Source organism: Bactrocera tryoni, chromosome 3 (genome assembly GCF_016617805.1).
Source record: "Bactrocera tryoni isolate S06 chromosome 3, CSIRO_BtryS06_freeze2, whole genome shotgun sequence".
Classification (NCBI taxonomy): Eukaryota; Metazoa; Arthropoda; class Insecta; order Diptera; family Tephritidae; genus Bactrocera; species Bactrocera tryoni.
Window position 1 is genome coordinate 48321505 of NC_052501.1, and position 22636 is coordinate 48344140.

Consider the following 22636-nt stretch of genomic DNA (forward strand, 5'->3'; position numbering starts at 1 on the left):
GATTACCTAGAGAGTTTACAGAGTGACGATGAAGATATTGATAAAGTGTACCTAGAACCGCCCGATGAAGGTCAGGTGTCCGATGAAGATTCAGGGGAAGAAGACTGCGGCGGCACCATCGAAAATTTAAGCAAGAAGCAGTTGCAAGCGCCATATGAATTAGTGTGTACTACCAACGACGATGACATACCTGTAGATGATGCTCTGAACAACACGGATGACGAAATTGCCAATTTAATTGAAGATGTTCTTCAAAATTCGTTTCAAAATATTGGAACAAATTTATTGACAGAATCGCCATCTTCCTCAATTCAACGACCACCAGAAATTCTGGAAGAAGAATCAACTATGCGTACGTCTAACAAAACTCCTGATAAAATTTCAGTATGTAGTAGAAGCAGAAAGAGACACAATACTTCGAAACGAAACGGTCCTCAAGCGAAAATACAAAAAGTGCGGGCACCACAGTTAACTTGGGTTGAAAGCATCGCTGGTAAATCAAAACCTTTTTTCCCTGAGCCAAATTACAAAGATTGTAGCGGGCTTTTTCCACATCAGCAATTTGAAAAGTTTATTGATGATGAGGTCCTACAGATGTTATGTGATGAATCCAATGCTTACTCGGTTCAAGTAGAAGGTTAAAATCCTAACATTACCATAAATGAGATGAAAGTGTTTATTGGTATTATGATTGTCACTGGGTATACATCTCGACCAAAAAAAAGAGACTACTGGTGCGAAGATTCAGATATGCTGTGCTCTATGATTAGCGAAAGCATGCGACGCAATAGGTTCGAAATCATTTTCCGTTATATGCACTTCAAAGATAACAGCTTGGAAGATCGGGGGGACAAAATTTGGAAAATCCATCCAATTACTGATGCAGTGAAAAGATAATGCCTCACAAATTTTCATCCTGAACAAGATCTATCTTACGATGAGTCTATGGTAGAGTATTACGGTCGACACGGTTGTAAGCAGTTTATTATGGGAAAACCGTTGCGTTTTGGATACAAGATGTGGTGTCTCAATACGCCCCAAGGATACCTTGTAAATTTTGAGATGTACCAAGGCATTAATCCACGTATACCAGAAGAATATCCAAAAATGTACGGAAAGAACCCTGCGCCATTGCTTTCCATGCTTGATGATCTAAATGACGAAAAAAGGCAATTACCATATTGCATATATTTTGATAATTTGTTTACTTCAGTTTGTGTCTTGCTCGGTTTGAAAGAGCGGGGCAACGATGGCACTGGAACAATGCGACAACAATCCTAGGTCTTGCCCTTTGCCTGATAAAAAGGCTCTAAAAAAGAAACAAAGTGGACACATAGAGAGCATAAAACTGGAAGGTGTAGAAATATACATAACCAAATGGACTGACAACTCTGTTGTTACTGTAGCTTCAACGATTTACAGAAAAAATCCTGTGTCCAAGGTCTGTCGATATTCACGAGAACAACGCCGAAAAATCGACGTCCCCCGGCCATATGCGGTAGCCATGTACAATGCTTCAATGGGAGGTACAGATCGAATGGATCAGAACGTAAATGCTTACAGAATTGCCGCTAGGGGCAAAAAATGGTGGTGGTCTATATTTACGTGGCTTATAGACATTTCAGTTCAAAATGTTTGGATTCAGCATCGGAAAAGCGGTTCAGGCATGACCCAAACTGATTTTCGTCGAGCAATTTCCAGATACTATTGTGGTAGCCTTGGCGTTAGAAAGCCACCTGGAGGTTTTCGAAGATCGAAAAGTGAAGCTGAATGTGCGAATGAAAGATACGATGGCATCGGTCACTTTGTGAAGGTAGTTCCTGGTAATAAACGTCGACGTCGACGGCAATACAGTGTGCATAACGATGTGTGAAAAATGCAATGTGGGCCTGCGTACTAAATGCTTCAAAGGCTATCATTTTATAAATATTAACTAATATTTTTTTTACTCTTCCTTACATTATGTTAATATGAAGGTTCCTTTTTTATTTAAGTAAAATGTAAAATACAAAATAAAAAGGTATGAGGACCAACGTGACGTATACGTCACAGCCTCCTGGCACGTCCCCTGTGAACATTTAGATTTTTTCTTTTCGGATTTTAATTAGCAGATCAAAATTAGTATGTCCTACAAATTTCAATATTTTACGTAAATTTTTAGCGTTCTGTCCTTAATGGGTTAACTTAGCGTTGTCTAAAGTGCACATAGAAAGCGCATTGGAAAATTTTAACCAATCGATGGAGAGTACTGTTAAAAAATGACAGCAATTATTTCACCCTTGAACTTGCTGACCACTCAAAAGGTAACCGAGAATTATCCCGGCGTTGCACATAGGAGCGTTTTCCTTCAAAAACCGAACAAAAGTGAGAATTACAAACTACAGCGATGCTACTCAAAATTGATTTTTTTTAGTACCTAAGTAACTGTACTACAATAAACCGATTAAATTATTGACCTTCAACCCACTATATTGCCACACAAGTAGTCAGAACCTATACGTCGTTCAGTACGCAGGTCCTTATTCGCGATACTCTCTACATTATCTCTATAATTCTCGAAATTGCAAGTGGTCTTTTGTGTTGCGTGAAGTGAATTCTGGAAAATATTTTTTATGGAGAACATGGTATGTATTTAATACTAATAATATAAAGATTAATTTAGTTAATGTATTATTTTGTTTTTTTGTTTTTTCGGGAAAACAATGAATCATCAAAAAACTTAAAAAAAAAATTTTTAAGTTTTCAGAAATTAGTGTTTTTGTTATAGTGTCGGAGGAGGTCGAGCTATATCTTATTTTTTTTACTAAACTGAAAGGTTTCGACTTAACATATTAGCTTAAATATTTTCCCCATCTTTCCCCCCTTTAAAAAAAGCGCGTTGAATTAGGTTGGTCACTTGCATAAAATGAGTACTGCTTAATTTATTTACTTTAATTAAAGTACGGAAATCCTGCTAAATTATTCTAGACGGGTGGTGTATACATAGATGGTATAAGGGGGCTCTATCAGAGCCGGTGTGAAAATTGGACAATGGGCGTGGCACCGCCCACTTTATGGTAAAATCCCATATCTCGGGACCCGACAGACCGATTTCGACTAAATTTAGTATGTGATATTCTTTTAATATCCCCATATAACTATTGCCAAGATTTTCGAACATCCACTTGACTTTGTTCCATATGATTGGTGATTGTACATAAGGTACCATAATGAAACCCAGGGAACATTTTTTGAGTATGTGGCATATTGGTAGTACGTTTGATGAGCAAAAATAGAAAAAATCTGGTCGAAACCACCCCTACTCAAATATATCCAATATAAAATATTCGGTTGCACGCAAAATTAGCGCTTCCTTACTCGTTTTATTTTAAGATATTGCATTATTATATCCAATCATGAATGTCCAGTTTTTAAGACCAAATGCTTCTATGTGCGTTGGAGAGAACAAGTAAATTTCCTTGAATCGTTTCAACCAAGAACAGCTAATCGCTCATCCGCAAATGCATTTCAGTTACGTGAAATCCTAAAAGAATTTATTTCGAGTAATGCTTCATAATGTTTATTTTCATATAATATTACATTTATTAACAAAACACAAAGCTTTTTCTGTAGCACAAAAAAGTTTTCAATTAAAAAAGTTATTCATAATAACAATGTACTATGTACTTATATACAGTGGCGAGCAAATGTGGTTACATGTTTGTCACTTTTGTACTCTTTTAAAGTGCCCATAAACGAGCACACAAGTGCGTTCGATCGGAATGTGTGCGCTTGCGGTTTATCGTGTATGGGCTTGTTCGCGTACCGATCCATGTTCGCGAAAATGTTTGGTTTTTTACGATCGGTGCGCGAACATGTGTATCGTGTATGGCGTTGTCTGCGCACAAAATCTCATTTATATCGTGGCGCCGAACAGTGAAGATCGCGGACAAAGGCAAGTGTTAAGGGGAGAGCCTGCTTTCGAGGCTTCAAAAAATCGATTTTTTTGGGAGGGAAAGAAATAATTGATTCAAGCCAAATTTCTAGGTTTTATAGTTATATACATATTTGAACATCTTTCACAAATTTTTTGGATACGAAATCTTTGATATTCTGCATTTGGGAAGCAATTGCCAGATGCATCTCGCATGTGCATTTTTCGGACGACGGGTAGGATGCGTGTCGCAATTTCTATTGGAAACAAAAAATTCAAAGAGATTCATATTTTTTATGAATTTATCTTCTAGTTAAACTAAGAAAATTCCAAAAAAAGTGTAAAATTTTAAAATTTTTTAAAAAATTGAATAAATAGTGGCTTTTGATCAAAAAAATTTTGCTTTATGCTGTTTAAAAGTATGTTAAAACTTGACTTTTCTTAAATTTTTTTTAGTTTAAATATAAGTTAATTTTTTGCCAATGATAATAAACTTTGCCCTTATTCCATACGACGCTTAGTTTTTTTCTATCCTGCCCGCCAATTAAGAATAATGGTAAAAATTAAAAACCGAGAAATCACGCTTCAAAGTTTTCGCTTTTTGCCTATGCTCTCATACATATACATATCTGCTAAGCAAAAAAAAAAGTCGATTGTTTGAAGCTTCTAAAGCAGGCTCCCCTCTTAATAAAGATTTCGTATCAGAATTTATTGATCTTATAAAAAATAAATTGGCAATTTGGCAAATGAAAAGGATAAATATAAAAATAAAACTGAGAAAAATAAAATTTGGAATAACTTATTAACGAAATACAAAGAAATGGATAAAAGTGCTACATTGGAAATAAATTCGAAGAAATGTTTCGCTTCCCTGTCGCACATGTTAACTCTGTGAAGAACGAATGCAAAATGGATTTGTGTGTCATGTATGGGCAAACGAATTCATATCAATCGAACGCACTTGTGTGCTCGTGTATGGGCACTTTTATCTAAAAAACTTTGATATTTATTCAAATGCTCTAAAACTTTGGAATTTTAGTCTTCATTCTATTGTTGTTAGATCAGCTTATTTAAAAATAACAACAATAATAGCAACAACAAAAATTTTAGCAAAAACTTAGCTTAACTGCATTTATCCAGTTATGCTCGTGTTTTCTATTTTTCAATTGCAGTTTAAAGTGAAGCTGTAATTTGATTTTGTTTTTTATGTCTCTTTTGCTCATAACCTTGACCTCTTTGAAGATGATTTAATTAGTTAAAAGGTAATTTTAGTGTTTACAAACGCGTTTTTACATCGAATAGATCAACGCTTGAAGAAAATATCATCAGATATAGAAAACCGTATAGTCGTTTTGACTGGAAGTGGTAATTCATCAAGAGCCATTGCTAAAGAATTGAACATTTGCCACCGTACAGTCCTTTTAGCGCAAAAAAGACGAAATATCAAGCCTGCGCCGAACGCTAGTGGCTCTAAAAATTGCTGACAGAGGGCGAGGCACGTGCTATAGAGCGGCTTATGCGGCAGAAAGAATTTAATACGCCTAAGAAAGCTGCTTTAGGAATCAACAAGGCCGTAAGTGAGTGGACAGCTCGCAGAGCACTTCGGCGAATAGGGCTTATTGCATCAATAAAACAAAAACAACCTGCTTTGTCACATAAATATATAAAGGCTCGTCTGAAGTTCTGTAAGGAACGAAAAAACTGGAGCGTTGAAGACTGGAAACGCATTATATGGTCAGATGAGATCAAAATCAATCGTCTTCAGTCAGACGGAAAAGAGTATTACTGGCACCGTGAAAATGAAACTCTTCAGAAACACCAAGTGAAACTGACCGTGCAACATGGCGGAGGTAGCATAATGGTTTAGGGCTGTTTCACTTGGTGGCATATTGGCCCAATAGTAAAAATAGAAGGAATAATGAAGGAGGAAGACTATCTTGGTATTCTTCAAGGTAACCTTCCGGATACGGATACGAATACGGCTGTGTAAACTGACGTTGAGTAACACGAAAAGCTCCGTCAGAATCGGGAAGGACCTCTCCGAGCCGTTCGATACCAAACGAGGTTTCAGAGAAGGTGATTCCCTATCGGGCGATTTCTTCAACCTCCTTCTGGAGAAAATAGTTCGAGCTGCAGAACTAAATAGAGAAGGTACCATCTTTTATAAGAGTGTACAGCTGCTGGCGTATGCCGATGATATTGATATCATCGGCCTCAACACCCACGCCGTTAGTTCTGCTTTCTCCAGACTGGACAAATGAAGCAAAAGCAAATGGGTCTGGCAGTGAACGAGGGCAAGACGAAATATCTCCTGTCATCAAACAAACAGTCGTCGCACTCGCGACTTGGCACTCACGTCACTGTTGACAGTCATAACTTTGAAGTTGTAGAAGATAATTTCGTCTATCTTGGAACCAGCGTAAACACCACCAACAATGTCAGCCTAGAAATCCAACGCAGTGATAACTCTTGCCAACAGGTGCTACTTCGGACTGAGTAGGCAATTGAGAAGCAAAGTCCTCTCTCGACAAACAAAAACCAAACTCTATAAGTCACTCATAATTCCCGTCCTGCTGTAAGGTGCACAGTCTTGGACGATGTCAACAACTGATGAGTCGACGTTGCGAGTTTTTGAGAAAAGAGTTCTGCGAAAGATTTATGGTCCTTTGCGCGTTGGCCACGGCGAATATCCTTCCGGATTTCATTGATTTGAGAGCATACCCAGAAGAGGAGGTTATTTTCCAGCAGGACGGAGACCCGAAACACACCGCCAAGATCGTTAAAAATTGGTTATCCGAGCAATAGTTCAAAGTGTTACCATGGCCAGCACGAAGCCCCATCTTAACCCAATCGAAAATTTATGGGCAATTTTGAAAAGGCGCTTGGCAGTACATGAAAGAGCTCCAACAAACATGATGGGGCTTTGGGAACGTTTGAAGTCAGAATGGAGAAATATTCCTAAGGACACTATTGAAAAACTGGTAGAAAGTATGCCAAAGCGAGTCAAAAGTGTAATTCGCAACTAAGGATTATGGACAAAATACTAAATTTTTGTTGTAAAGAAATATATGTATGTGACCTGGTCTACGGAAGGGGGCTTAGGTGTCAAAAAATCAATTTTCACTCTTTAGTTGATTCGGATGGAAGATGAGATGCTTTTTCAAGTGATTGAATCCAAAAAGTCATAACCTGTTTGAAAGTTCCCTAAAAATGTAGAGAAAGAAGAGTAAAAATACAAAAAAATATAATTTATTATTACAACAATATTTTGACAGAAATTTTGTTACCAGCTCCTCCTCCTTTACTTCAACAACAGACAGGTCAATCTTAACAAAAGTTTGTTCGGTATCATCTTCTGCCTGAGATACACATACTTCGTCTTCATCATAATCGCTCTCTTCATTGTTTTCAAAATCCTTTTCATGGAAATATTGTCCGCATACGGCACTGAACTCCTCATCAACACTCATGTTTCATTTCATGCGAAATGCGAAGACGATAATCAACAGAAACACTTACACAAATGTGATAACAGAACATCCGGAAAGAGAGACGAATGAAAACAAGACAACAGCAGCTGCGCGGTATTAGAGCAAACGTCACTTCTTCAGTGTTACGTTTTTAAATTTCCACACTAGCAGCTTACACGATGAACTATAATAATATTCCGACCAAAAACAACACTTACTGGACGTCCTTGAAGCCTCTGGAAAGGAGAACAATTAATGAGATAACGAGAAACTGACGAAACAAGTTGTTTATTTTTAACAGCTGTTTCCCAGAAAACTAGTTTTCGCACGTTAGCTCCCTTTTCGTAGACCAGGTCACATATGTATTTAATCTCGAGCATAACTTGATAAATAGCGTTAAAAGAACTTTTTTTTTATTGAATTGGCTTTTTGTTTTTGTTTTTGTTCACGAAAATTTTTTAATTTTTTTAAGAAAGAAATGAAAAGTAAACCCTGAAAATTTGAAAGCATTTCATTGAAAATTAACGGTTTTATTAATAAAAGAGTGCAAAAGTGACAAACATGTATCCGCATCTGCTGGACACTGTATATACTTATTTGTAAAAATTTTTAAAAAAAAGGTACTTCAAGATCACATACTAACTACGTACTTAAGAAAAGATATTCATTGACTATTTACATTCATACTCTTAAACATTTCTTTTATATCACATTTTTAAATTAAAAAGGTTATTTTTAATATAATCAATATATATTACATACATATATGTAAAAAAAGTACTTCAAGTTCACTTATTCTTCTTCTTCTTCCTCTTCATTGACTACATTCATATGTACATACTCGTATAGCTCTTTTAAGTCTCACATTTCAACACAGTATTATAATTATATCTATACCAAATACCCTAAATAAAAATTATTTATTCCTTCAAACACAAAAGCAGATCTATCTGTGTAACCATGTTTGGCGGAAAACCGGCTTCCGTAACAGAGCTATTTTTTGCTTTTATTTGTAAAAGAATGTCAGGTTTGTTAGAGCTTTGAATAATTTTACATTTTACGCCTACGTACTAAGCCCTTAACTCCGGCATTTGTAGCTTTATGGAAAGGCCTTGCGGGACCGCCGCTAAGCATTACATCGCAGGGCCAGCTTAGCCTATTGGCTCACGTCATTAGCTCGCTATAGGAGGCTCTAGCTTTACTGCTTCTTTGGTGTTCGGCTCTTCTCAGCTCTTGCAGTATCTCAGCTGTCGTCCTCTCCATGGTATACTATACTCGTCTCTTTTGCAACATATGAACCAGTATGTTATAAGGTGTTACTTGCTTCCACTTCCATCTCCAGGGCCTGGCGCTCTGATCTAAATCTCGGGGAGTAGAAAATATATGCTCCGCATTTTCACTACTCCACTGTCATGACCATTCCTATGCAGCTACTCTCTGAAACATTCGTGTCCTGTCAGAAACTGCGTCTATCTCGACATGCTTTCGTTCCACCCATTCTTGTACAGTTCTGATTAACCGGTGCGTCCATCTTCTCTTTGTTGTTGTGTCCCAACGATTTTACCATTCCTCTATGCTTTCTTGTCTTTTTGGTCCCTATACAGGTGCGGCATCATTAAGATTGATTGGCTAATCTTGGCCAAAAGTGCTCTGTTGCTTTGCTTTAAACCTCCTATGTTGGCCATACGGGCAGCTTTTTTGCAGACTTTCTCAATGTGCACCTTGTAGCTGAGTCTCGCCTCGATCATTACACCAAGGTACTTTAGTGCTCTTTGTGTTGTAATGCTGTGTCTGTCAATATTTAGTGAGATATTTTCAAGTTTTTTTCTGTTTGTAATAAGCACTGCCTACGTTTTTTATTCAGCGAGTTAGAGTTTTGAGCTATTAAGCCAGCGTTTTATTTTTGGGACCGTCTCATTACATATGCTCTGAATTTGGTGGAGTTCTTTGGCCACTATGGTTACCGCTACATGATCAGCTTATCCGATAATCTGTACTTCTTTAGGCAGTGGAAGGCGTAATATTCCAACATACAGGACATTCTATAAAAGTAGACCCAATACGGAACCTTGTGGCACACCACCAATTACCGTATACTCTTTTGGATCTTCTTCGTCATAGAGCAGCAGCATTTCGAACAAGTAGCTCTGTATGATGCTCAGCAAGTAATTTGGTATTTTTTTCGCCTTTAACGCACGCAGTATGTGGGACCAGTAAGCCCAATTAAATGCGTTTTTCACATCGAGCGTTATGACCGCGCAGTATTCTTTATTGCCATACATCCATCTTTTGCCTTCTATCGCATTTTCAGCAATACCTTAGAGCTTCTTAATTGCGTCAACAGTTGAGCATTTTTTGCGGAAGCCATATTGTTTATTTGATAGGCTGCTCCTCTTCTAGGTAACTTTCTAGTCAAGCACAGATAATCCACTTCAGCATTTTTCCCTTTGTGTCAATCACGTATAGTGGGTGGTAAGAGCTCGGTTCCCCTGCTGGTTTGTTTGCCTACTGCAATAGCACTAGACGTTGCATTTTCCATATCTTGGGGAATATCCCTTCTCGTAGGCATCGTGTAAAAAGCTCCACAAATGGTTTTGCTTTATATAATATTTAACTTCTATCTTCAGGACCTTGTTCGGGATTCCATACAGGCCTGGTGCTTCGGAATTGCAGAACCGTTTAGCAGCACTTCGAGGTAATTTACTGGTGCTGCATCTGTGTATCTGTGTGCATTCCCCATTACTATCTTATATGCCTCGCCCCATGGGTTTTCGTCTACTTTGTAGCGTAACATCTTGAAGCAAGAAGTTTTGATCGCATTTACCGCTTTTTTGAGGTCACTGCGCTTTTTTTTTGTAAATTTCTTTCAGTTTCGTATTATACAATCGCCGCTGTCTATGCTACGTTGAAACCGGCGCCTCGCTTTGTGGCACATATTGGAATAGTTCCTCCTCAAGTGTTTCAATCCTGCACTCTTTGGCGACAAGTGGTTTTGCGTAGTCTTTGAGTGCGTTTAATGATACTTATTAATATAGCTAGGTGATCACTCTGGGTATATACATATATGTGGGGATATAGTAGATCGGTGGCAACTCCGCCGAAGCAGATGGGTATGTGAATAATACAAAGAGAAGAAAAGCAAGAATTAGTCGTTAAACTAATGTCATCGGCGAAAGGTGTTTCTTCGGTATTTTTAAACTAATATTTTCGGTGTTTTGTGAAATTAATCGGCACTGTACTTTAATTCAATATAATATTTTCAGTATCATTGCGAGTTGCAATTTTATATAAACTGTAATTTTAAAATTGTAATTGCAAACTATAATTTGCAAACTGTAATTAAAAACTGTACTTTGATTAAAAGTTCCACAATAAAGTGTAATTATAATACTGTGTAAAGTGTCGTTTATTTAAATTGGAAGCCTGTTGTGGTAGCAAATCCCACAATTGGGGGCTCGAACGAGAATAGTGAAACATTTTTTTTTCGGCATACTATACATCATAAGAACATACACATGTGTATGCAAGTGAGTTCGTGTAAGTTCGCGCATACATAAGTATATGTATACGTTAGTACAGCAAATTCAAAACTTTATAAAAATTAGATTATATTATTAGATTTCCAATTATTCCAATTATCAAAACAAATAATGGAATATTGAATTATACTTTCTTATCAAAACAAGTGATGTATTGATTTCGTATTAATTAAAGTATTCTGCTGACCAAGCAGTAACACTGTAAGAAGATACAAATTGTTTATATTTATCATTAGATCTCTGTGTGGCTGCTGCCGTTAACTTGCATGCCCAAGCAGAGAATATAAAGAGACTTAAATACATATGTATGTATGTATATGTATGCATGCCCCTGATTACACTCCCAACGAATGTAAAGAATTTCGTTTTGCTTGTTTAAATTTTTGCTTTCAACCAGGGAATCGGTTGTATGTGCAATGTATGCGCTTATGTATGTATGTATGCTTTTGCGTTTTGCCCTCAGAAATTCAATATTGACATGTAAACATAATTATGATATGAGTATAATTTTGTATGAATGCATGCATAGTAATATTTACAATTGGATATTTAATCAAATATAGTAAATTTTACAACAAAAAGGATTTCATTCATAAACGCAGGCGCAAATTCTACAAGCGATCTCGCTTCATTTATAAAAACAGACGCCGTAACATCTCCCCGAGCATGCCTTTGCCCACAAGCGTCTTTTCGCGACGATGGCAAAAGCTAAAAATCATAAATTGAACAACTTTCTGATGCTTCTTCACAGAAAGAAGTGACAAAAGTGGCAACGTAGCCGTTGTCGATTTACAATATTTGTCTAAAATATTTTTCCGTGACTCGCAAAAATCTGTGTCGATATGTATGCACGCTCATACATCTTCATACATATTTACGCTGGTTTGTGGCGGAGCTGTACAGCGGCAAGGGAAGCGGTGACAATTGGCGGCCATTCGTTTATTTTTTTCGGAACAGCTTTGATTTTCTATCATAACACAAGTGCTGAACACAATGAGTGCGAGACTGCAAGCGACATTTGTCAAATATTACAATACACACGTTCATAGGGACACAGTTATGTAGTTGTGAAGCTGCCTCAATAACTGTGTCCCTGAGAACTATATAACTGTGTCCATAAGAACGTGTGTATTCGCGCTTAATGTGTTCAGCACTTGACTCTTTGATAAAACGCCAGTTTCGGCAATTGGTTGACCGTGACAACGAAGATGCGAAAGATGCGTGCGACACTTGTTATTATGAATGTATGTATGTACATACATATGTATGTATGTATGTGGCTCGCATTTGCTTTCGTAAACATACAGACAAATGTGCCAAAGAAATAATATATGTATCGGGTGATTTTTTAAGAGCTTGATAACTTTTTTTAAAAAAAAAACGCATAAAATTTGCAAAATCTCATCGGTTCTTTATTTGAAACGTTAGATTGGTTCATGACATTTACTTTTGAAGATAATTTCATTTAAATGTTGACCGCGGCTGCGTCTTAGGTGGTCCATTCGGAAAGTCCAATCAAGAAATTTTCAGTGAATGGGCCCTAGAAAAGTTGGCAGAAAATCCGCTTTTTTATCGACAAATTTTGTTCAGCGATGAGGCTCATTTCTGGTTGAATGGCTACGTAAATAAGCAAAATTGCCGCATTTGGGGTGAAGAGCAACCAGAAGCCGTTCAAGAACTGCCCATGCATCCCGAAAAATGCACTGTTTGGTGTGGTTTGTACGCTGGTGGAATCATTGGATGAATTGTTCTCCGAAGTTTTCCCTCAAAATGGCCATAGAATCGCGAGCTGTGTGGCATGTAGCGCCATCTTGTTGAAACCACATGTCAGCCAAGATGCTAACAAACTTTTTGTTGCCAAGGGGAAAACTTCGGGAAAACTTCGGAGAACAATTCATCTCAAGAAATGGACCCGTAAGTTGGCCACCAAGATCATGCGATTTAACGCCTTTAGACTATTTTTTGTGGGGCTACGTCAAATCTAAAGTCTACAGAAATAAGCCAGCTTTGGAAGACAACATTTCCGAAGAAATTCGGGCTATTCCGGCCGAAATGCTCGAAAAAGTTGCCCAAAATTGGACTTTCCGAATGGACCACCTAAGACGCAGCCGCGGTCAACATTTAAATGAAATTATCTTCAAAAAGTAAATGTCATGAACCAATCTAACGTTTCAAATAAAGAACCGATGAGATTTTGCAAATTTTATGCGTTTTTTTTTTAAAAAAAGTTATCAAGCTCTTAAAAAATCACCCGATACATATGCATGTGTCATAGAAATTCTATTTGGTCATTAATTTTTTTGAAGAAATGAAAGGAATGAATGGAAGTGTTTATATGAGCACATTTAAGTTCATTTTATAATGGTCGAAATTAATATCATTTTTGAAATAATAATTTATAGAAAATTATTTTTTGTTAAATTTTATACCATAAAATTTTTACCATTTTTCGGAAAACAATTGTCGGGATGATCGACGTGTGTTTGCCGTTGTGCCAAATAAAATAAAAACTTTTATAAATCGGGTAACAATTCAGATGTATTTATGTATATTTGAATACGTGTAATACATGTATATATGTGTCAATAAATATTATAAATTGTATGGGTATAAATCCGGGGTTATTTACAAATATATATATATAAATATAAATAAATTGAATAAAAGCTGATGTGGTAAGTTTTTTCCTTCGTTGAGTTGATTTTACTGCTGCTGTTGTTGTTGTCGCTGCTAATACTGCTGCTGTGGAGTTTTGCTGTAACTGCTGATGCTGCTGCTGTAAGGTTTTTCGCCTGTATGTGTCCGTCCGCTCTGGTGATTCGTTTTATTATGTCTTTTTGTTTCGTTGGGTGCTTCGCTGTTATGTTGGCGCTATTGGGTGTTTTTTGCATTGTCCTCTAATTCGTATTTAGACGAGTTAGGAGGACAATGCAGGGATGTGTTCATTTGGTATGAACATCCCGGCCGCCTTGCAGTGTCTGCGAATAAAAAGATTTTTAGATCTATTTTGAATTGGGTAAATTACTAATGTTATGAACGGGTTGGAGGTATACTTGGGGTTTAAATCGCACATGCACCGGTTAAAGTCCAACCGAGTGCGGTGTTTTGTGCGATCACGGTGCCGTTATCGGGGTTGAATAAGCCTGGTTTCATCAATCTTGGGTAGATGTCAGCTCCCAGTTCCAACATAATTTTGTCGTCTTTCCAGAATGTAGGGTCGAGGTAAGTTTTCGGTAACCTCAGACTCTGGACCAGTTCTGACGCAATTATGGTCACTTTTCGGGTCGGGTTTATTATGGCTCGTATTTTGTTCCATCTGCCATCGTGTTTAACTTTGACCATGACTGTTGGGATGAGGGTCGGCTTGGCCAGTAACGTGGGTAGATCCTCTTGTCCATGTAATCGCTTTTTGTCTTTTGCTGTTTTCTTGTGCTCTTCGCAGAGCAACCTGGGGTGTCCATGTAGGGTTGAATGGTGTTCCCCGTTACAAGTGGCACATCGTTTTTTACTTGTGCACTTTTGGGTGGAATGGGATCTGGCCAAGCAATTGACGCAGTACTTATATTTAATTACTGCCTCAAACTTTTCGCTGATGTTCATTTGAGTGAATTTTGAACATGTCACCAGCCTGTGATCTTTCTTATACAATCCACAGGCGACGTGTTTGTGTGTTCGCTTTGATGAACGGCTGATAGTACGCCGGGCTGTGCGATGGGTACTTCCTCGTTCTTCTCTGATAGAGGAACGGCTTATAGTACGTCGGGTCGTGCGATGCGTATTTCCTCGCTCCTCTCGAATGGGGGAAAGGGTCGCTTTGAAGCGATGAAGGCGTCTTGCCAGGGTTCCTTCGTCGGAGAGTGGGCTGATGCCACGGGTCACGCTGAGTGATCGCACAGTGAATGTGGGGCTGCTTTGGCGGCTGCAAATTGACTTCGTACTGCTTTGAGGGGCCATGTCACTATAAGGAAATAAGATTAATTATTTGGTAAGGTGACTATTTTGGTTATTGGGCGGGTAATTGTTCCCTGAGAGGTACGTATGTCAACTACTCTTGCTTTATTGTCTGCACCGAGATACGTTTTTTCGATGCGACCAAGTCTCCACTCATTTGGGGGTAGAGTTTCTTGACGTATAACTACCATATGGTTAACGTCTATGTTACGTTGAGGGTATTTCCACTTATATCTTTTGTGGAGTTCTTTCAAATATTCTTCTTTCCATCGTTTGCAGAAGTGTTGATGGAGTATCTTCAGTTTCTGCCATCTTTGTGCGATACTTAGATGTGCATCTTCTAAGTTGGGTTCTGCTGGGATTAATAAAGGGGTACCTATTAAGAAATGACCTGGAGTTAAAGGTTCTAAATTTGTTGGGTCTTGGGGCGAGAATTCAAGCAACTTTCGATTCGGGTTAAAAGGGTTGCTAGTTCTTCGAAAGTGAATTTCTGGTTCTGAGACACCTTTTTCAAGTGGCTCTTTAAACTTTTCACTCCTGCTTCCCAGAGTCCACCCATGTGTGGAGCTCCTGGAGGATTAAAGTGCCAGTTGATGTTTTGGTGTGCTTCACTAGTTGTTAGTTGAGTTTTCAATGATTTCATGAATTCTCGCCGATCTTTAATTAAAAGTTTGGACGCTCCAACGAAATTAGTACCATTGTCCGAATAGAGATCGGCGGGACATCCGCGCCTGGAAAAGAAACGTGCGAATGCGGCCATGAATGCGTTGGTGGTGAGATCACTTACTGGCTCTAGATGTATGGCTTTGGTTGCAAAACAAACAAATACGCATACATAGTCTTTTGTGATCAGACATGCTCTGCCGATATAATTTTTTTTGTCACAGGGACCGGCGAAATCGATTCCTGTTGCTGCGAATGGACGGGTTAAGGTGGTACGTTCTGCGGGTAGTGCTCCCATAATCTGAGTAGTGTTGCGCTTTTTGTGCAAAACGCAAGTTTTGCACTGATGAATGGTAGACTTGATGAGGGTTTTTAACTTCGGTATCCAAAATTCCGAACGCATAAGTCGTAAGACTAGCTGGTTGTCGCCATGAAGGGTTGTTAGATGAGTAAATTGGGTGAGTAGTTTGGCTAATCGACTGCTATAGGGGAATATAATCGGATAACGCTCGTTGTATGATAATGCCGCTGAATTGCTCAACCGACCATTAACTCGCATTATTCCTTTGGGATCGATTAAAGGGTTTAGTGTCAAAATTGTACTTTTTTTGGGTATGCTGGTTTTCTGGGTTAATGCTTCATACTCTTCTTGGAAATACTTATTTTGGGATAAAATAATTAGCTTCGTGCGGGTAGTGTTGAACTCCTCTGGAGTTATTTCCAACGTCGTGTATGACTGTTGTGTTTTATTGGGTGACGCATTCGAACAGAATCGTAACAAATATGCTACAACTCGAATGGCTTTGGGTAAGGACGAGAATCTATCCAGGATATCCTCTTGTGTTGTGTTCACGAAGGTCTTGATTGGCCAGAGTTCCAGTGTTGTATCGCTTGATTTTTTGGTAACTGGCCAGTGTATTGGGTCGAGTGTTAGCCATTGGGGTCCGTGCCACCAGAGGTTATTATTAACCATTTCCAGAGGTGTGCTTCCGCGAGTAGCTAGATCTGCTGGGTTGTCTTGACTTTCGACGTGAGTCCAATTTTTGGTTCCAACCTTTTCTGCGATTGTGGCAATTCGGTGGGATACAAAGGTTGTCCATGTACATGGGGGTTTGCTAAGCAATGAAAGAACAATTGTGGAATCCGTCCAAAGGTGAGTACGGTATTGGGTTATACTTAATTGGGGTAGTTTTGCATCCACGAGATTCGCCAGAAGAACTGATCCGCAAAGTTCTAGCCTTGGTAATGATATAGTTTTTATTGGGGCCACACGAGTCTTGGATACCAAAAGGGTTGTCCAAGTATTTGCGTTTGTAGAAACACTGATATATAGGGCTGCAGCGTAGGCCTTTTCAGATGCGTCAGAGAATCCATGAAAATTGATGATCGCCGATATCGAAAAGTGGGTCCATCGAGGAATTTAAATGAGATTTAGGGAATCGTAGTCCTTTATGAATATTTTCCATCGATGGAGGGTTAAGGGTTTCAGACATTCATCCCAATCGGATTTATCAAGCCAGATCTGTTGCATTATTATTTTTGCTGTGACTACAGAAGGGCTGAGCCAACCAGCTGGGTCAAACAATTTTGCTATGATCGATAGTACTTCTCTTTTAGTATATGACGTTTTATCCCGAATAGGGTTGATGAGAAAAAAGAAAGCATCTTTTTTTGCATTCCATCTGATTCCTAGTGATTTTGTGTTATTGGATTCTGGTAAACTGAGTGAGTTGGTATCCAATAGATGTTCTTGTGGGATTCCAGATAAAACTTTTGGGTCATTTGAGGTCCATTTGCGTAGAGCGAATCCTGCGGACTTTAAAGATGAAGTGAGTTCATCTCGTGCCAATATCGCTGTTGGTATGTCATGTGCTCCTGCAAGTACATCATCAACATATGTACATTCCGTTTCGAAGTATCTCTGCTGCCAGTGGGTGGGTTCCTTGTAGATCATCCGCCAATTTGAGGAGGGTACGGATAGCTAAAAATGGAGCACAGTTAATGCCAAACGTAACAGTTTGTAATTCAAAATCTTCTATAGGGTCGTTAGGGGATTTCCTAAATAAGATTCTTTGAAACGGAGTGTATCTGCTTTCAACGAGTATTTGGCGATACATTTTTTGAATATCTGCGTTGAATACGATTCGAAACATTCGCCATTTTACTACTAGGATTACGAGGTCTGCTTGCAGAATGGGTCCAGTATGTAGTACATCGTTGAGGCTGTTCCTGTTCGAGGTGGGGCATGATGCGTTGAATACCACTCGCAGTTGAGTCGTTATGCGATCCGGTTTGATGACTGCGTGATGTGGCAGATAATACGTTTTCGTATTATCCGCAGGGCCGTATTCAACTTTGGTCATATGACCGAGTTCCAAATACTCGTTGATGGCCTTGTCGTATTCCGCTTTTATTTCGGGTTTTCTCGACAATGATTTTTCATTTCTAAGAAATTGGAGCTAGAGCTATGTGTCTTGAATTGCCCAATTCTATGTTTTCTGGGGTTTTAAAGGGTAATGTTGCCACATAGCGCCCATCTGAGTTTCTGTGGGTCGTATTTTTATAAATTTGCTCACAAACTATATCTGAAGTTGATGGTAGAGGCTTCCTTGGAACTTCTTCAACTTCCCAAAATTGTGTGAGCAACTTGTCTGGGGTCATCTTATTGAAAAATGACATTATCGAGGGTGATAAAGGTTTTTCTGGTGTGGGTCCGGATAAAATCCATCCGAATTCCGTTTCTTGGGCTAGAAGGGTCCCGAGTACATTTTTCCGTACACCACTGAGGATTATTTGTGGGTACAGGTCACTTCCGATCAATATGTCCACTGGTCTGGGCTTATAAAAGTGAGGGTCAGCTAAACTAAACTCGAAATCTGCATTAGTGATGATCGTACTAAGTGAGTGAGTGGGTAAATTATCGGTTAACGTTTTTAAGATAAACGCATGTGTTGTTATCAGAGATCGGCATGCGCTGCTGTTTCTCTGACTTTAAGCCTACTTACATTAAAAGAAGTGGATGACTGAACGCCAGCGCAAAGCATGCAGTGCAAGCGCACACCACCACCGCATGTGACGATCAATTTAAGCTCGCATATACATATTGACTTCGGCAAAGAAGTGTTTCAAGTGTTACGCACGAGACAAGCAGACACTTTGTTTGACTTGTTGCCGAAGGCGTAAGACACTGCGTTTAGCTTATTGCTTTTTATTTCCAGGGTATAAATTGACTCGGGTTGGGTGTTCTTATTACACAAAATAATCACGCATACTTAGTATGTGACAATGGTTCATATAATACAATATAAGCATGCATATGTCGCTCAGAGAATGCTTTTTTACGTTTTCTGTGTGAATTTGTATATTTTTCTACAAAGCAATTCTCTTTATTTATTCTCAGTCGTTTTACATATATTTCTGCCATTGAACGTACTCATATCTGCTAAATAGCAGCGAGAATGGTGAATTCCGTACTTCAATCTTATAAGTTCTGTTAGCCGTCAAATCGAACATCATACAGATTTCGATTTGCACCTTCTCTATGTTTTATGTTCTCTGTCTGACCTATCTATTCTCCCAGACTGAAGTTTACGTTAAAAATACTAAAAATAATTCGAAAAAGATTTGCTATAAATGTAGGAAAGAAGGACATATAGCAAAAGATTGTCAGAAAGAGAACACTGTTAAGAGTTTTAAATGGAAACAAACTGGACATTTTTCTTATGAATGTAAAGAACAGACAAAAGACGTAAAACGAGAAAATCTAAACGTGATAGAAGATTGTAAAGCAGAAGGTATCGCAAAGAAATCAAAAGATTTTTATTTTTTGGACATTACTATGAATAATTTTACATTTTCAGCATTATTTAGTAGATACAGGAAGTAAATACAGTGTAATGAGATATGATACACTTATGATGTTAGCTGACGTAGAACTATGAAACAAGAAAAAACGATAACTTCGGTTGCACCGAAGCTAAATACCCTTCACAGGTGCATTTCTGTTAGTAACTATGTGTTCAGTTTGTATGGAAGCTATATGCTATAGTAATCCGTTCTAAACAAGTTTTTTAGAGATTACATTGTTGCCTTAAAAAAATAACATATATCAAATTTCGTCAATATATTTTGTCAAATGTGAAAGTGGTCCATACAAGAACTTTATTCCGATCGTTCAGTTTGTATGGCAGCTATATGCTATAGTTAACTGATCTGAACAATTTCTTCGGAGATTACATTGCTACCTTAGAAAATAACATATATTAAATTTCGTGAATATATCTTGTCAAATGTGAAAGTTGTCCATACAAGAACTTGATTCCGATCGTTCAGTTTGTATGGCAGCTATATGCTATAGTTAACCGATCTAAACAATTTCTTCGGAGATTACATTGTTGCCTTAGAAAATAACATATATCAAATTTCGTGAATATATCTTGCCAAATGTGAAAGTTTTTCATACAAGAACTTGATTCCGATCGTTCAGTTTATATGGCAGCTATATGCTATAGTTAACCGATCTAAACAATTTCTTCGGAGATTACATTGTTGCCTTAGAAAATAACATATATCAAATTTCGTGAATATATCTTGTCAAATGTGAAAGTGGTCCATACAAGCATTTGATTCCGATCGTTCAGTTTATATGGCAGCTATATGCTATAGTTAACCGATCTGAACAATTTCTTCAAAAATTACTCTTTTGCATTAGAAAATAACATATACCAAATTTCGTGAATATATCTTGTCAAATGTGAAAGTTTTCCATACAAGCGTTTGATTCCGATCGTTCAGTTTGTATGGCAGCTATATGTTATAGTGGTCCGATATCGGCCGTTCCGACAAATGAGCAGCTTCTTGAGGAGAAAATGACGTTTGCAAAATTTCAAAACGATATCGTAAAAACTGAGAGACTAGTTCGTATATATACAGACAGACATGGCTAAATCGACTCAGCTCGACATACTGATCATTTATATATATACTTTATAGGGTCTCCGACGATTCCTTCTGGGTGTTACATTCTTTTCATGTGGTAAAAGAAAGAAACATATCATACGCTGCAATTATAGGATGCGATGTCCTAATGAAATTTGAACTTGTTGTTAACAAGGATGAAATTCTGTTTAATCCATTAACGAAAATGGTTGCTGCAGGTACGGTAGTTAGAAAACGTATCGAGAGTGATCGTAGGCCATGTGCGACAGATGATGCTGCGGTATCAGTCGTACCTGTTGCTGCGGTAACAGGTAGCAATATCACTTCTGTGGACGAGATGCAAAAAAGCAATGAAAGGGATGCTGGGAACAGCATTGAGGGAAAAGCGTTTTAGTTTAAAGAATTCGAAACATTATGTTTAACAAGCGATTTTGAGGAAATTGACGAGCGGGGAAGCGCAGATTTATCGAATATCAGTAAGGAAAACGTGAAGGTAATTGAAAAGTTAATAAAAACTTATGAGCCTAGGAAACCGAAAATTAATCTTAAATCAAATTACCAGTTTATCAGCGCCCGCGCAGAATGTCATTTAAATACCAGGAATTCGTAAGCAGTCAGGTAGCAGATTGTCTGAAAGAAGGCAACATCCGTATGAATACCTCGAAATACTCTTCGCCGATTGTACTAACGACTAAGAAAAACGGATCAAAAAGATTATGCGTAGAATATAGGAAAATGAATGAAAAAATAATAAGATATAATTTTCCGATGACAGTTATCGATAAAGTTCTTGATTGGTTAAATGGTGCATATATTTTTACGACATTAGATCTAAAGGATGGATTTTTCCATGTTCCGATTGAACCAGATTCTAGGAAGTTCACTTCATTCGTGACGCAAACGGGTCAATATGAATTTTGTTTCGTACCGTTTGGTATATCTAATTCGCCGGCAGTATTTTGTAGGTTCATCCAGGCAATTTTCTATTACTTGTTGAATGATGGCACGACAATCGTGTTTATGGACAACATTGTCTTCCCGGTCAAAGATGAAAATGAGGGAATAGAAAAGCTTAAGGTCGTTTTAAATCGAGCAAGTGAAAACGGGTTGAATATCAGATGGTCAAAATGTCAATTTTTGATAAAGCAAATAGACTTTTTAGGTTATATTATTGAAAATGGCAGAATATTGCCCTCAAGGGAAAAAACTAGGGCTGTTGAAAAGTTTCCGATACCGTCAAGTAAGAAGGAAATTCAACGATTTTTAGGATTGACATCATTTTTAAGACGTTTCGTTTGTAACTACGCCGTGATAGCTAAACAACTAACGGAGTTATTGAAAAAGGATGAAAAATTCGTTTTACCGGACGGACATTTGTTAGCTATTCAGAAATTAAAGAACGCATTAGTGAATGCGCCAGCTTTAAAACTGTTTAATCCGACGGGAGGATGGAGTCATGTGTAGAAGTTCACGCAAGTGAGGAAAGTTCTCTGATCGCCATTCACTTGGGAGTGGCCAGAAACGATTCTTTTACACATGGCTCAAGCAGCTCACTACTTCCGGTCTTTGACCAAGTATCCTCTGGGTAGCCTAAGAACATCCGTTCGAAGGCGAGCTAAAGTGAGAAGGCGAAACATTCCCTACAAGGTATGTGCGCTGGGTTTGGGACCCGCCACGTAAAAAAACACCCCCAGTGAAGAGCTATAACCAGTCTTGGACGATGTCAACAACGGATGAGTCGACGTTGCGAGTTTTCGAGAGAAAAGTTCTGCGAAAGATTTATGGTCCTTTGCGCGTTAGCCACGGCGAACACCGCATTCGATGGAACGATGAGCTGTACGAGATATACGACGATATCGACATAGTTCAGCGAATTAAAAGACAGCGGCTACGCTGGCTAGGTCATGTTGTCCGGATGGACGAAAACACTCCAGCTCTGAAAATATTCGACGCAGTACCCGCCGGGGGAAGCAGAGGAAGAGGACGACCTCCACTCCGTTGGAAGGACCAAGTGGAGAAGGACCTGGCTTCGCTTGGAATATCCAATTGGCGCCACGTAGCGAAAAGAAGAAACGACTGGCGCGCTGTTGTTAACTCGGCTATAATCGCTTAAGCGGTTTCTTCGCCAATTAAGAAGAAGAAGAAATCCGACAGCATATACA